This window comes from Protopterus annectens, chromosome 2.part1 (genome assembly GCF_019279795.1).
Source record: "Protopterus annectens isolate FY-2018-M chromosome 2.part1, PAN1.0, whole genome shotgun sequence".
NCBI classification, from domain to species: domain Eukaryota; kingdom Metazoa; phylum Chordata; order Ceratodontiformes; family Protopteridae; genus Protopterus; species Protopterus annectens.
The window spans coordinates 1067113678-1067127425 of record NC_056729.1 but is presented as its reverse complement, the minus strand read 5'-3'; the positions used below and the strand labels follow the sequence as shown (position 1 = coordinate 1067127425).

The following is a 13748-nucleotide window of genomic DNA, read 5'->3' as shown; positions in this document are numbered from 1 at the left end:
TTTAGTGAGCGGCTCTGCCTAATATTTGGAATTTTATTCCAAAGCATGGGGAGTCCCTGTGACAGGAATCTACCCCTCCAGCATGTTCTGTTTATTGTTGTGGTGAGGTTTAGCTCACTAGAGCGCGTGGCTTTGTAAGTCAGGCAGAGATCACCTCTGAGTAAGCGATATGCCACTGAGTAAAGCTGGAGTTTTTTCAGTCGGGCTGCATAGGACATATGTTTGAGGCCACTAATCCTCTTGGTGAGTTACTTTTGTGGTCTCTCCTGCTGTTGGAAGTGTCTTGTGAGGTACATCCCAAATGGGGCATTGTACTCTATGATGGGTCTGATGAGTGACGAGTAGAGGGGCACTATAACCTCTTTATTTCTAGATGTGAACCCTTTAGTAATTAGATGGGCCACATAGAAGTATTTCCTAACTACTTTGGCAATATGATTATCAAAGGAGAGATTACTGTCTACCTGAGTCCCTAGATCTCTTATTACCTCTTCTGCATTAAGGGGGCTGCCACCTATGCGGTAATTTGTGGGTGTTTTGTTTTTCCCAAATGGGATGACTATGCATTTTTTGGCATTTAGCTTGAGGCCATGACTTTAACACCAGGTGTCCATCTCAGTAAGGCCCTTTTGGAGGATGTCCCTGTCAGTTTGCAGTCATTGGCGAACTTGGTTAGCCATAGTCCCTCCTGTGTTTGCCTGTACTTCTGAGAAGTATATGCCAAACAGTAGGGGTCCCAGGACCGAGCATTGCGGAACACCACTTGTGACTGGTTTGGAGTCTGGAGCCCACTATTCTTACCATGTGAGTTCTGTCTGTAAGCCATTTGGCAACCCATCTCATGACTTAGGGGTTTATGTTCAGGCTGGTGAGTTTTTCTGTAATACCCGAGTGGGGAATGGTGTCGAAAGCCTTGGCGAGGTCAAGGTAGGCTGTGTGAACAACCTTTCCCTCGTCTATTGCCTTGGTGACTGGCTCAAAGAAGTCAACCATGTTTAGTAGGCATGATCTACCCTTAACAAAGCCGAACTGGGTCAGGTCAAGTGTTTGAAGGTTTCCAATGTATTTGTTAATGAGTTCCATGATAATGTGCTCCAGAGCCTTGCAGACCAGGCTAGTCAGGCTTATGGGGCGATAGTTACCTGGGTCAGTTGCAGCCCGTCCTTTGTAGAGTGGAATAACCATTGCTGTGCGCCATTCTATGGGCACGTAGCCTGTGGAGAGGCTGAGGCTGAACAGCGTGTTTAGGTGGGGGGTTAGTTTATTCTGTAGTTTGTGCAAGGCACAGCCTGGGATACCATCTGGCCCCACTGATGCTGCGTTTTTGGATTTTAAAAGGACTATTTTCACCTGTGCGTCTGTGATTTCTGGGAAACTACACTTTTCCGGTGTTGTTGTGGGCCCTTTTGGGGGTGAGAGGGGGTGAAGTTTGCACTGAATCTATCTGCCAGGATGTTGGCAATATCAGTAAATTCAGTATATTTTGTGCTATTTAGCACTAGTTCAGCGCATATCTGCGAGTTGCCACTTAGATTCTTAACATAGCTAAAGAAGGCTTTGTGGTTATCTTTTGAATTCTTGGCTATTTTTCTTTCGAAGTTAGCCTTGGATGATTTTATGAGGGACCTTAGTTTCTTACTGATACTGGTCAGGGATGTCTTTCCTTCTTGGGATTTGCTTTTTTTCTGGACTAGTTTCCTCCTTCTATTGTATAGCCTGTTTATGGCAGGGTTCCACCAGACTGGTTTCCTTCTCTTAGAGGAGAGAGTCTTGGTTTTGCTAGGGATGGCACAATCCATGCATCCTTGTAGGTGCTCATAGAGTTTATTTTTAAAGGTTTCTGCGTCTTGGGCAGAGTTATCCTTTAGGCTGTGAAACTTACTGCCTCTGTCTTAAGTAAGGTGAAGTTTGCTTTAGAAAAGTTTTTTACTGTGGTTTCCTTAGTTGGGGGTGGTGGTGGGATGTGGGCATCCAGAGTGATTAGTTTATGGACTGATCTAACCAGTGTTGGGTTGACCTCCGGTTTGGAACACCTGTCGCCCATGTTTGTGATGACCAGGTCCAATATGGTTTCACCTCTGGTAGGGGAGTTTACCAGCTGATCCAGGGCATTTGAGTTGATGAATTCCAGGAAGCGCTAGGCCTGGGAGTTTGTACTCGAATAGTTTTCCCATTTAATGGTAGGGTAATTGAAATCACCCAATATCAGGGTGTTCGGTAGGAACTTCATGTTTTCCAGTGTCTCCAGAAAGGTGAAGTGGTGGTCCTGGGTCATGGAGGGTGATCTGTAGCAGGCCACAATTTGCATTGCAGATTTGCCCAATGTTAGTTGCACATGGATGATCTCAGAGGTATCATGCTGCGCCACTAACCTGGAGGTGTAGGTATCCTTGATGATTATGGCTACACCCTCTCCTTTTGTGTTTCAGTCCATGTTCTGTGGCTGAAACATGTAGTACGAGTTGTAGCCCGGTAGTGCTGGGGTGCTGTCTGGAGCCTTGAACCAGGTTTCAGTTACTGCACAGATGACATTCTCCATACTGACGAGTGCTTCGAGCGAGTGCATTTTGAGATTTAAACTCCTGGCGTTGAGTAGCACAACCCTCAGTTTTTTGTTAATTGTGCTGTTTACAGAGGTGGGTTTGACTTTTGAGCCTTGCCTAAAAAAGGCACTATGGGGACAGCAAGAGCTGTGGCCAGTATTAGAAAGCCTAGGGGTGACAAGTGCAAGCCATCTCTTGTGAAGCAATGTGGCTTGTCGAGCATGTCGTCCAAGGCTGACAGACACTGGATCCCCTTTGAATGACACCAGAAGCTTAGTCAATTGTTGAAATTGATATTTTTTTCTTTATACTTTGGTATCATTCTTTTATACATTATCATATATACATTTTTCTGAAAAAATATTTGTGGCAGATAAATTTGTGCCCATAAATTAACACAGTTAGTGTGTATGAGCTGTTACATACTTAAAAATCTCCTTTTACTAATTTCAACATATTGGAATATGTAGTGCACAGAAGTCTTGCAAGTTTAAGATCTTTTGTATTAGATATGTTATTATATGTACTTAAAACACATTAATGAGCTAAATATCTGTTTTATATTAAGGTCAGAATAACACAGGCTTCTGAAAATGTTTCATCTATTAGTATGTTGTAGAAGCAATGTAAAGTTAGTGTATATCAAGAGGACATATTCAGCAACTAATAATGTATTAGGTTGTTTTGTGTTCATCATATTCTTACTTGAGTGCAAATTGTGCCTGCAGTGTCCACAACTCCACACTCCTCTTGAACCGCAAAAAAACAAAATTATTGCTCTTTGCTCCTACTCACAAGTCACCTCAACTGCACTTCACAATAACCTCTAACAATGCAACTAACATATCCCCAGACACTACAACCCATCTACTGGGAGTAACAATTTTTAACCTTAGCTGTGATGACCACATTAATTTTACAATAAAGTCTGTCAACAAAAAACTAGGCACCCTTTACAGAATCAAACCCTTCCTTTCCCCTTCAGCCAGAATGACTATTGCCCAGACCCACCTTATCTCTACCCTGTTCTATGCTTCTGCAATATATACCAATCTGTCTAAAGACAACCTCACCAAACTTTCCACCATTTACAATAACATAGCCAGATTTGCCACTGGCACCCCCTTTAGAACTCACCACTGTCTCAACCTCAAACAACTGGGATGGCTAGAACTGCAGAACCAACTACTGTGTCAACAACTTGTTATCACCCAAAAGATCCTTTACCACCCTAATAATACCCCTATCCTCACTAATCTGATTGCACCCTACAAAAATCTTGCAACACTACGCTCAGCTAATAAGCTTCTAGTTTCCACTATTAAATCAAAAAACAAAGAAGTCAGGGACTCACTTTTCACCAACACAGTAGGTAAAAACTGGAACCAGCTTCCTACTGAACTTTCCACCCTTGCTTCCACTCTTCTTTTTAAAAAACATATCAAAGAATAACTTAAAACTCACTGGCTTTGTCCCTGCTCTAACCCTGACTGATATCTCATTCCCCTTCTTGCTCTCTCTATACTTCTCTACTCTACTGTTCTATGTCGCCTATCTGTAATTAATCATTTCCTTCATAGTACTGGAAAAAAAATTATGTTTTTGCTCTCTGTATTTGATCTTAGCTTAAACCTACTAAATGATTCTGTACAATTTTGTTCTGACCAATGTAGTTAATGTACTGTAATTCACTTGACTGTTGCTATATATTGTATTCTTTGTCACTGCTGATGCTTGGAGCTTTTCTCCCTGGGCCTCTACTGAACATGGACATATATCCAGTTAGACTAGCCTGGTCAACAAATGTAAAATAAATAAAATAAATAAATAAACTCCTGTTGAATCTTCATTATTTTTACACATAGTGTCAGTGATATTAGTCTTATGCCATAAAATTCAGAGCCAATATCAACTTGTGTTCCTTCTCTTTGTATCACTTGTAATAGCCAGTTGAATCGTAGAATCCCTGTGAAGATCTTAATGAATCATTATAGTTTTCATATTTTCTGTCAACTATGCACATTTTCTCTGATATTTGTTTAGGGCAAATGCTTATGTTTTCTTTTTATTTTTAACAGCACCTGCATTATTATATTATTCTTTATTTCCCACTTTTTTTGTTGTCTTTCTGCGGGCAGCATTGATGGATTGATGAAGTCTTGCCTTCACCATTTAAAGCAAGTGTTCTAGTGGAAGATCCAAACCAAAACAAACTTGCACATTTGATGTGTAATTTACCTTGCTGTGGCGTACTGTTAATGGACTGTAAAAAGCCCAAGGCACTGCATAAAACCATGGATTTAAAATTCAGGGTTCTTATTAAGAGAAAAATGTGAGTTCTTGGCGAATAAGCAACATGAAGTCCAAGTGTGGAGGATGTCCCTCAAGAAGTCTAGACTTTCACCTCTTCGAGTAGAAACTCTTTTGAGAGTTGTGCAGTGGATAACTTACTTGTTGTCTGACAGAACTCATGTGGTTAGAGTTGCAGATGCCACTTCTGAAAGCAAAAAAGTTACTAGTGATATGCCATAGAATCCATGTTGGATCATCTCCTATTCTGCTTCTATTTCTCAGACCTGCAGGCCAACACTGATTTGCCTATGGCTGTCTAAGTTTGCAGACTACTGAAAAATGGCTGGTGGTATTCACTGTTCCACTGATTCACAAATGTCTTAACATAGCTTAGACCATGTTAACAGTTGGTTCAATGACACTGATCTCAAAATAAATGTGAAAAAATGTAATATAGTTCATTTTGATAAACAAATCATTTTCAAATACCATATAGGTGACACACTCTTCCAGTCAGACTCTGCTGGAAGAGAGCTGGGCAGTCTTGTTGATATTTCATTATTGTTTTATCATCATATCTCTACAGCAGTTCAGAACGCTTTTTATTGGACTCATCTAATTTCCAAGTATTAATTCCCCTTTACTCATATCTCATCAGACCTGTTATTGAATATAGCACACCTTTTGACATGTATTTATCTAAACATGACAACTTGAAAGACCTCGGAGAGTCATGACTGAAAAGATATGTGCCCTCAACATTTTATTTAATGAGACATAGTGGCATCCCTGTCTCTATACTCAGTCTCTTATAGACTCCTCCATGGACATCTGTGTCTAGCCTTTCCAGCCATGAAAGATTCAACCTTCTTTGACCTCCTTTCCTTTGCAGAAAAAATAGTACCTCAAATACCTTGTTAAAAGAACTAAACTTTCATCAGCAAATAAGATAATGGCATGATTTATTCATGTCCCAACATATCTCCCATCTTAGGTTCATAGTTGTTTACTAAGCTAATGACCATGAGGGCCTTTTTAAGCCTAGCCATGCATCCCAAATCTCTGACAAGTTCTGGTACCCTTGATGAGTGTAAGCAGGGGCTTGGGAGATGAAACATTTACAAGCAGAGACCTAGAAGATGAAGCATTTACAGGCTGCCTGTGTCCATTAGAGACATAGGTGCTAAACCAGGGAGAATTTCCTGTTCCCCATCCAGTTGTCCGTTACTCTTGAACTGGGTTAGGGAGGAACTCTGCTTCACATGGATGAGGAGCCTGTTGGAGAGATGGGGTAGTCTCTGGGATACTTGCCTGTCTCTCCAGCAGGTTCTGTTTTAATCACAGGCAATGTTTAAGTCTTTAGAGTGGGTAATTCTAGTATTGTTTGTTTTGCGGATATGCAGAAAGTCCATCAGAGTGGGTTCTGACAATGCCTTGTATGCCAGGAATAGATTTCCCCTCAACACCCTATAGGAGGCAGAATACAGGGATAGGGCTTTGAGGTGGTCTGCATAGGACATGTTACTTATGCCCTGTATTCTTTTAGTGGGGAACCTCTGTGGATGTTCCAGTTGTTGGATATACCTGGTTAGGTACATACCAAAGGCGGCATTGTATTAAATGATAGGTCTGTTGAATATGCCAAATACAGTAGAACAATGACTTCCTTTGACCTAGATGCCACACCTTTGTTTAAAAGTTGCTCAACATAGAATGATTTCCTTACCACTGTAGACATGTGATGGTCAAAGGCTAGATTACTATCTGTGTATGTCCCTAAGTCCCTGACTACTGGGTCAGCTCTAAGGGGTATGTTGTCAGTGTGATAGTTACCAGGGGTGGATGACTTCCCAAAGGATATTAGTATGCATTTCTTGGCATTTAATTTTAGTCGATGGCTCTGACACCAGTTGTATGTCTGTGTCAGCACTTCCTGGAGAAAATTTGTGTCGGTGTGGAATTCAGTGACAGCTCCTAATTTGCAATCATCTGCAAATTTAGTCAGCCAGAGGCCATTGACAGTGGTCTTGACTTCAGAGAAGTAAATGCCAAAAAGGAGCAGTCCCAGAACTGATCCCTGAGGGATTCCACTTGTAACTGGCCTCTTTGTAGAGGTGGACTCCCCAATTCTAACTCCCTGGGTCCTGTCTGTGAGGCAGTTAGCTATCCACTGGGTGACATAAGTGTTTGCACCTAACCTCTTGAGTTTGTCAACAATGGCCGAATGGAGTATTGTGTCAGATGCCTTGGCCAGGTCAAGGTAAACAGTGTAAAAATGTTGCCTTTAAAAGATTGCTTTAGTGACCTTCTCAAAGAAGTCCACCAGCTGAGTAAGCATGACCTGACCTTATGGCTTTGCATATGAGACTAGTGAGACTTATGGGAATGTAGTTTCCAGTGTCTGTAGATGGCCCACCTTTGTGCAGAGCGATGACTGTTGATATTCTCCATTCATGAGGCATAAAGCCTATTTGAAGGCTACAGTTAAATAGCAATGCCAGAGGGCTTGATAGGTCATGTTTCATGCTATTTAGAAGGCATCCTGGGATATTGTTTGGGCCCATTGATGCAGTAATCAAACTGTATTAAATTAAGGTTAACAAACGTTATACTTCACATACATTGCTATATACCATATAGCCTAAGCAACATTATATAAATTATTCAATTCCTGCCCTTTTATTAAACAAGAAACGTCTTTATTAAATCATCACTTACAACATAAGCAATCATATATCCTTGGCCTTAGAGCATTAAGGACTTGTTCCCTAGTGACAGCAGGGGGGAGTTATATTTGATGGCATTTCCTGAGGGAAGGTTGAGGGGGAGAGAGGGGGTAAAACTGTAGCTGAATTTATTGGCCAATAGGTTTGCTGTATCCTTTGGCTCAGTATAGGTGGCTTAATTTGCAATGAGCTCTGCACACAATTGTGTTTTGCCTTTGATGTTGTGGACATAGGTGAATAATGCCTTGTGGTTGCCCTTGGCCTGGGAGGTCAAATTTGGCTTTGGTAGACTTTATTTGTCCTCTGTTTGTGTAGTTTGCCACATCTCTGGTGCAAACAGCTACTACTATATTTCAAGCAGTACAGCACAATTGGCATATTCAGTGTAAACCTAGATATTTGGGGTTGTAGGCTCAAAATTCCACCAGTCTGTCTTGTGAGCCCTCTTTGAGGCTGGGGAGAACTGAGGGATTTTCTGAATATGGATTTTTGGCTAGGCTTGCAATACTCTGCAGACTGATTGCCTAGTATTTTCATGTGAACCTACAAATGGAACAAAAATGAGACACAAACAGCATGATCATAGCAAGTCTAATAATAAGATAAAATGACAAACTTTTGTGTCAGTTAGAAGCATTCTACACAGGCTGAGGTTATATAATTTTAAAAGTTAACTCTGTGACAGATGACCTTCTGTGGTTCATGGAACGGAGCCATTGAAAGAGTGGGGTTGATAAGGCTTCATGTTGTTGTTGATGGGGAGAAATCAGCATGCAGGAAGGGAGAGCCACATTGCCAGGTTGCTAGTGACCCTAGATAAAATATTTAATTAATGATTGTGTTAAATCTTGAAGGGGTTAGAATGCTGAATAACACACTACACTATGTACCTGTGAAATAAGCCCATACATAACTTAACCCATACTAGCTGTTCCACCAGTTTCTGACTAGTAAAGTAATGCTTGTATGAATGTACCTTTCAATTATATCTTCACTTAGGAGTGGGTACAGTAGTGTCTACTGCTGTGAAACTGTCAGTGTGGTACAGTAAGTGCCAGTGGGTAGAGATGGAGCCATAGTAGGAGGTACTTACCATAATAGTTATTCATCACTTTCTGCTACAGTGTAGACAGGAGTCGTGGGAGGAAACCTAGGAGGCAGTGGTGGTGCAGACAACATTGGAACAGCTTTTATGGAAATTTTAGTACGTAGCTGGAGCATTTCTGGTATTGTATACTGTCTTTTTTATTAGATAGGAGTAACTTGGCTTTGGTGTTTTTGCTGTCTTCTTGCCAGATCATAGGAACAGTATTTTACTTTTAAGCACACGATACAGAATATATTTCTTTAAGTAAATTGCACGGTGTATTGTAAAATAATTGTGTACAGTATGCACAGATATTTTAAATGTGTTGTGAATGGAGACTTATCAGTGACTGCTACTTATAATCATGATGTTAAAGCAAGTACCTTTTGGGGTTTATACTGTAAAAAAACAAAGGATGAATATAAGAAGTATAATGTGATCTTGGACTGCATGGGGGACAGTGTGGATGTGCACTGATCATATTTTTGTATTAAATTATTGTGGCTTATTCTGGTGTTATACAGGTGATGGTGGATTAGTGTTCTTAGTTTGTGCTGCAGACAATGATAAATGTTTTCTTTCTTTTTTTCTGAGCAAACAGTCTAGAAAATGAAAAAAAAACTTGTAATAGTTTGCCAACATTTGCAAACTACTTCATGCATTTGTAAAACCATTAACTGTGTCCCTGTCTATTAGCAAGGCTCTGCAACTGGAGGCAGTCTATCTACAGGTGGATGCAGTTTAGCTGGAAATGCCTGAACTTTGAATTCTGAGGCAATTTGTATGAGAAACACTGTAACTGAGGGAAACTAGCAAGCGTTTCAGTGAAAATAAACTAAGCCTGACACGCAGAAGGGACTATTTTTGCAAGTAGAGGCATTCTAGCAGCATTTAGTACTTCAGTATAAAACTTAACATTGCACAATATAGGTCACATATTTAAGAGTAGCCACTGCACTTTTCCTTAAGGCTAAAATCAAATAACTGAGAGAATGCAACATGTTTTTCATATTGCGGGAGGGATATGGATGGTATTGGTGCAACAGGGAACACAGGCTGTCACATGAGTTTCCAGCATAATTAAACCTTTTTGAATAGGTTAATGCCTGTGGGTATAGACATCCATTTGGGACGATTTCCCGTACATGGTGGGATAACTTCCCTTTCTGAAATATATTGTTTTATGTCTTTGCTATGCACTAAAAGGGCTGGGGAGGTTAAAAATAAAAATGTAAATTGTTTTTGTTTGAGTGTTTTTATTGAAGCAAAATGTCTGAGAAAATGCAGCATGGGTTTAGAGACGAAAGTCCGCAACTGCAGATATGATCAGACTGCCAAACATTAATATGTGCATATAATTTGGCAACAAAAAATATATTCAGAAAAAATGCCATATAGGATATGTGGAAACAATAACTTCATATCAAAATTACTGTCTTATCACTTAATGCCATGGCATGTTTATGACATTATAGGAATGGACAAAAAGCAAATAGTACTTATTTATCTTAAGAAGTGTAGGGTGCAGATAGCAATGTTACAAGAGATATAGCATTGAGTAAAGAAAGAATTTCAGAATGGATATTCAGCAGAGTTTTGTGGATAAAGAAAAATAAGGGTACTAATACTGATTGTGAGATGGGGTCCAACAGTGGTAGAAGAGGAAGAAAATAATTATAATGATAGATTTGTGTCAATAATGGGGGTGTTGACAAGGAAATGCATCCAGTAGCTATTTCAGATCATGGACCAATAAAGGCTAAGGTAAAGATGCAGGATAATTAGCTAAAAAATGAAACATTGGTGCTGTCCTATGTATTTGTTAAAAAAGAGAGAAATTTAAGTAATGAATAGTGGAAATGGTTCAGAAGGTATTAGGGGAAATGCACATTTCTTTAGAAGGGATAGCTAGTTAGTGGGATAAAATGAAAGTTAAAAATGTGGTAGAAATGAGAGATAAATAAATATGGGAAATAAGTAATACAAATTATTTAAAGGAATTATCAAAGGTTAAAAGTGTTGTAGATGATGGGGGAATCAAACAGAACAAGAAGAGTAATCCTCGAGTGCTATGGAGAAAGTAAGAGATTTTGTGTAATACGCATGAGTTTAGAAAGGTTACTTATTATGCAAGTAATTTTGATAACTCCAGAGTACAAAAAATATTAGCACAGTGATTTAGGAAAAGGAAATTTGAAATGAGTGTTGCCAAACTTAGGGAGCCTGTGCCAAAGAAAAATAACCAGAGACACTGTTAGAGGTACTGGAGATATTTTGGAAATTCTGTGAAAATCTGTATAAAGTAGAGCAAATTGGAAACCAAGAAAAGACACAAATGAAATATTTATGGAAGACTTAACTATGCCAAGGTCAGAGAAGAATAACACTCCAGCAGAACTGGATTAAGTGTGGCCCAAAGCAGGATAATGTCATCAAGAATAGCTGTCCCATCTGACATCACTTAGTGCAGATCCGATCTACTTGAAGAATGGTTAATAGTGGTGTATTGTTGTAGCATACACCTCCAGAGTCAACAAAGCCAGATCATGGACAAATGGGACCCTATGCAGGGTATTGAACCAGGCCCCCACCAGCCATGCCAGTATCAAATTACACAGTTACCATAAACGCTATTCAAAACTATTTAACAGTCATATCAGAGATTCTGATATCATTTAAAACTTGTAGCCCACTGGACTCTAATGCCCTTTTTCAGGAATAGCCCAGGGGTGCTGTCTTTTGAAGTAACTTGGTAGAGTTACATAAAACAGAAATGAAAGGTGAAGGAATCAAACTATGTACTATAGGAAGTAGATCTTTAACATCTCACAACCTTATTCATCTGCACTAAGTGCTAGACAAACTGTTGTAGCCCAAATACACACTGCATTTCACACATGTGTGCCTGCAAAAAAGCTAAATAAAATGTATTCATAATTAAATTATTAACATTAAACTCAGACTTCATGCTGTTGCATTCATTCACGACTGAATAACAAACACAGTGTCAATATTCAACACAAGTAAATGAAGGAATCACATTCAAAGAACACAGTGTATTTGGTGTTGATCATGTTTATTACACTCAATTTTCTTCTTCTACAGTGCACTACTCTGCTTTATGGGAGGTTACTTGCAGTTCAGGAAGCCATTGAGGAGCCTATTCCAAGTTTGCAGTTGCCTTAAAGCACTGCTTGGTTAAGTGAATTGCTCAAGTACAGGACAGGGCATGTATATGAAGCAAAATATGAGAACTATGGCTTACACTGACAGGCTGTAGTCTTCAGTGATTTACCACACACACAAAAAAGAGTTGAAAGAGACTTGGCAGTTGGTACATTGGATTAAGACTCTTACCCCCCTAACAAAGGTACAAGGTATGATTCTGTGTTGTTCCAAGCAAGTAGCTTAACTAAACAATGCCACCAAGTGGGACATTACTCCTGTGAGCGCACACACACACAAACATCCACACAAATGTCTTTGCTGCAAACAACAGTTCTGTGAAAGATGAAAGCACCAGGCTCACTCACTCTTGCTGCTGGCTGACAAAAAGAGAAGTTCCGTGTCTGCATCATGCTAAAAGAAATTCCCTTCCTATTGATCTTATTGCTTCTGGAGTGAGATTAGTCTTGCACATTCTAAAGGCACTCATTTTCTCTGTTCATGCTGTGTTAAAAAAAAAAAATTCTTCACTCTGTGCATCCTGCATTACAAAAAGAAGAAACGTTCCCTGCTCTCAGATTGAATCTCTTGCTATGCTTCCAAAGGTGCTCCGTACATCTCATTGGCTCAAACCTCCAACAATAACGGAGGCTGGAGCAGTTATAGCAAAAGCAGCAGTGTTTGTTGGTATAGTCAGAATTTTTTTTTAATTTTAATGTTGTTGACCCCACCCCCACACAGCTATTGCTGGAGCTGGCCCTGGGATCAGTAATTAATTGCTAAGATATGAAGGGATGGTATAAAAATAGGAACATTATAAGTAATTGACAAGTAAGTCTCCTGAAACAGATGGTAGACTTTTGGAAGTTTTGAAGTTAAGAGGGTAGAAAGTGATGAAGGTATGGGATTTCTTTTAACAATATTTTAAAAAGGGGGACAGTACCAGCATTTTGGAAGAAAGCTATGGTGGTTAAACTACCCAAAGAGTGTACAGACCCTTCAGACACAGCTTCACATAGATCAGTTTCAGTTTGGCAACATGAATGTAAAACCATGACTATACAACAGAAAATAGCTAAGATGTTGTGAAAACTTATAGATATGGATCAAATGTGATGGGAAAGCAAACACTGGACATCATTAATAGAACAATGGCAATCCAGGGGAAGTGGAATGTAACAATATTCCCCCATTTGCAGTGGGTATTGATGCAGAGAAGGCATTTGATAAGAGTCAGCAGGGATTTTATGAGTAGAACAGTGTATGTTCTCTGTTATAATAATAGGTTAATTAAGAATATATATGAATGGTCAGATGTAAAAAATTAAGGTAGCGGGGGAGTGCTCTACTCTGATAAGCTGTATTTGAATAGAGGAACCAGGCAGAGGTGTCTTTTTCATTTGCTTTATATACTGGAGCCATTGACAAAGAAAATTTACAAGGGACTCACAAATTTAGGGAAATAATTGGTATGGTAATCAAAAATATTAGCTGTATTTGATGATGATATTATATTCTGCTGTATAAATACATAAAAATAACTTTTTAGTGTTGTAGTACATTTTGAGACAGTTTCGTGATTTTTCCAAGTATACAATAAATGAAGAAAAACAAAGTGTTTGATGGTAAACTTATGTTCTCAAACCATAAATTGGTTTAGTGATACCCATATTTATGGTTTCATGAGAAGATGAAGTACTTAGGGGAATGGATGTTTAAAAAGGATTCTATTATTACAGCTATGGATATGTGGGAAGGGATAAGCCGTGAAATGTATTATGTTCACGTCAGGCATATTTTCATCAAGCAGAGGAGAAGTTGTGGACCATAATTAAAGAATATTTGAAGGAATTTATTGGGAGGGAAAAAACAAAAAAAAATTAAGTGGGATAAATTGTATTTCTCCTTAGAACAAAGTGGTTTAGGATGACCAGA

At 39.3% G+C, this 13748-nt stretch overlaps 1 protein-coding gene across 4 annotated transcripts in view; it reads left to right on the top strand.

The window, feature by feature from the left end:
* Positions 1 to 13748, top strand: part of PLA2G7 (phospholipase A2 group VII) — a 1251751-nt gene that overhangs the window by 955912 nt on the left and 282091 nt on the right. The gene's annotated exons all lie outside the window — the stretch shown is intronic.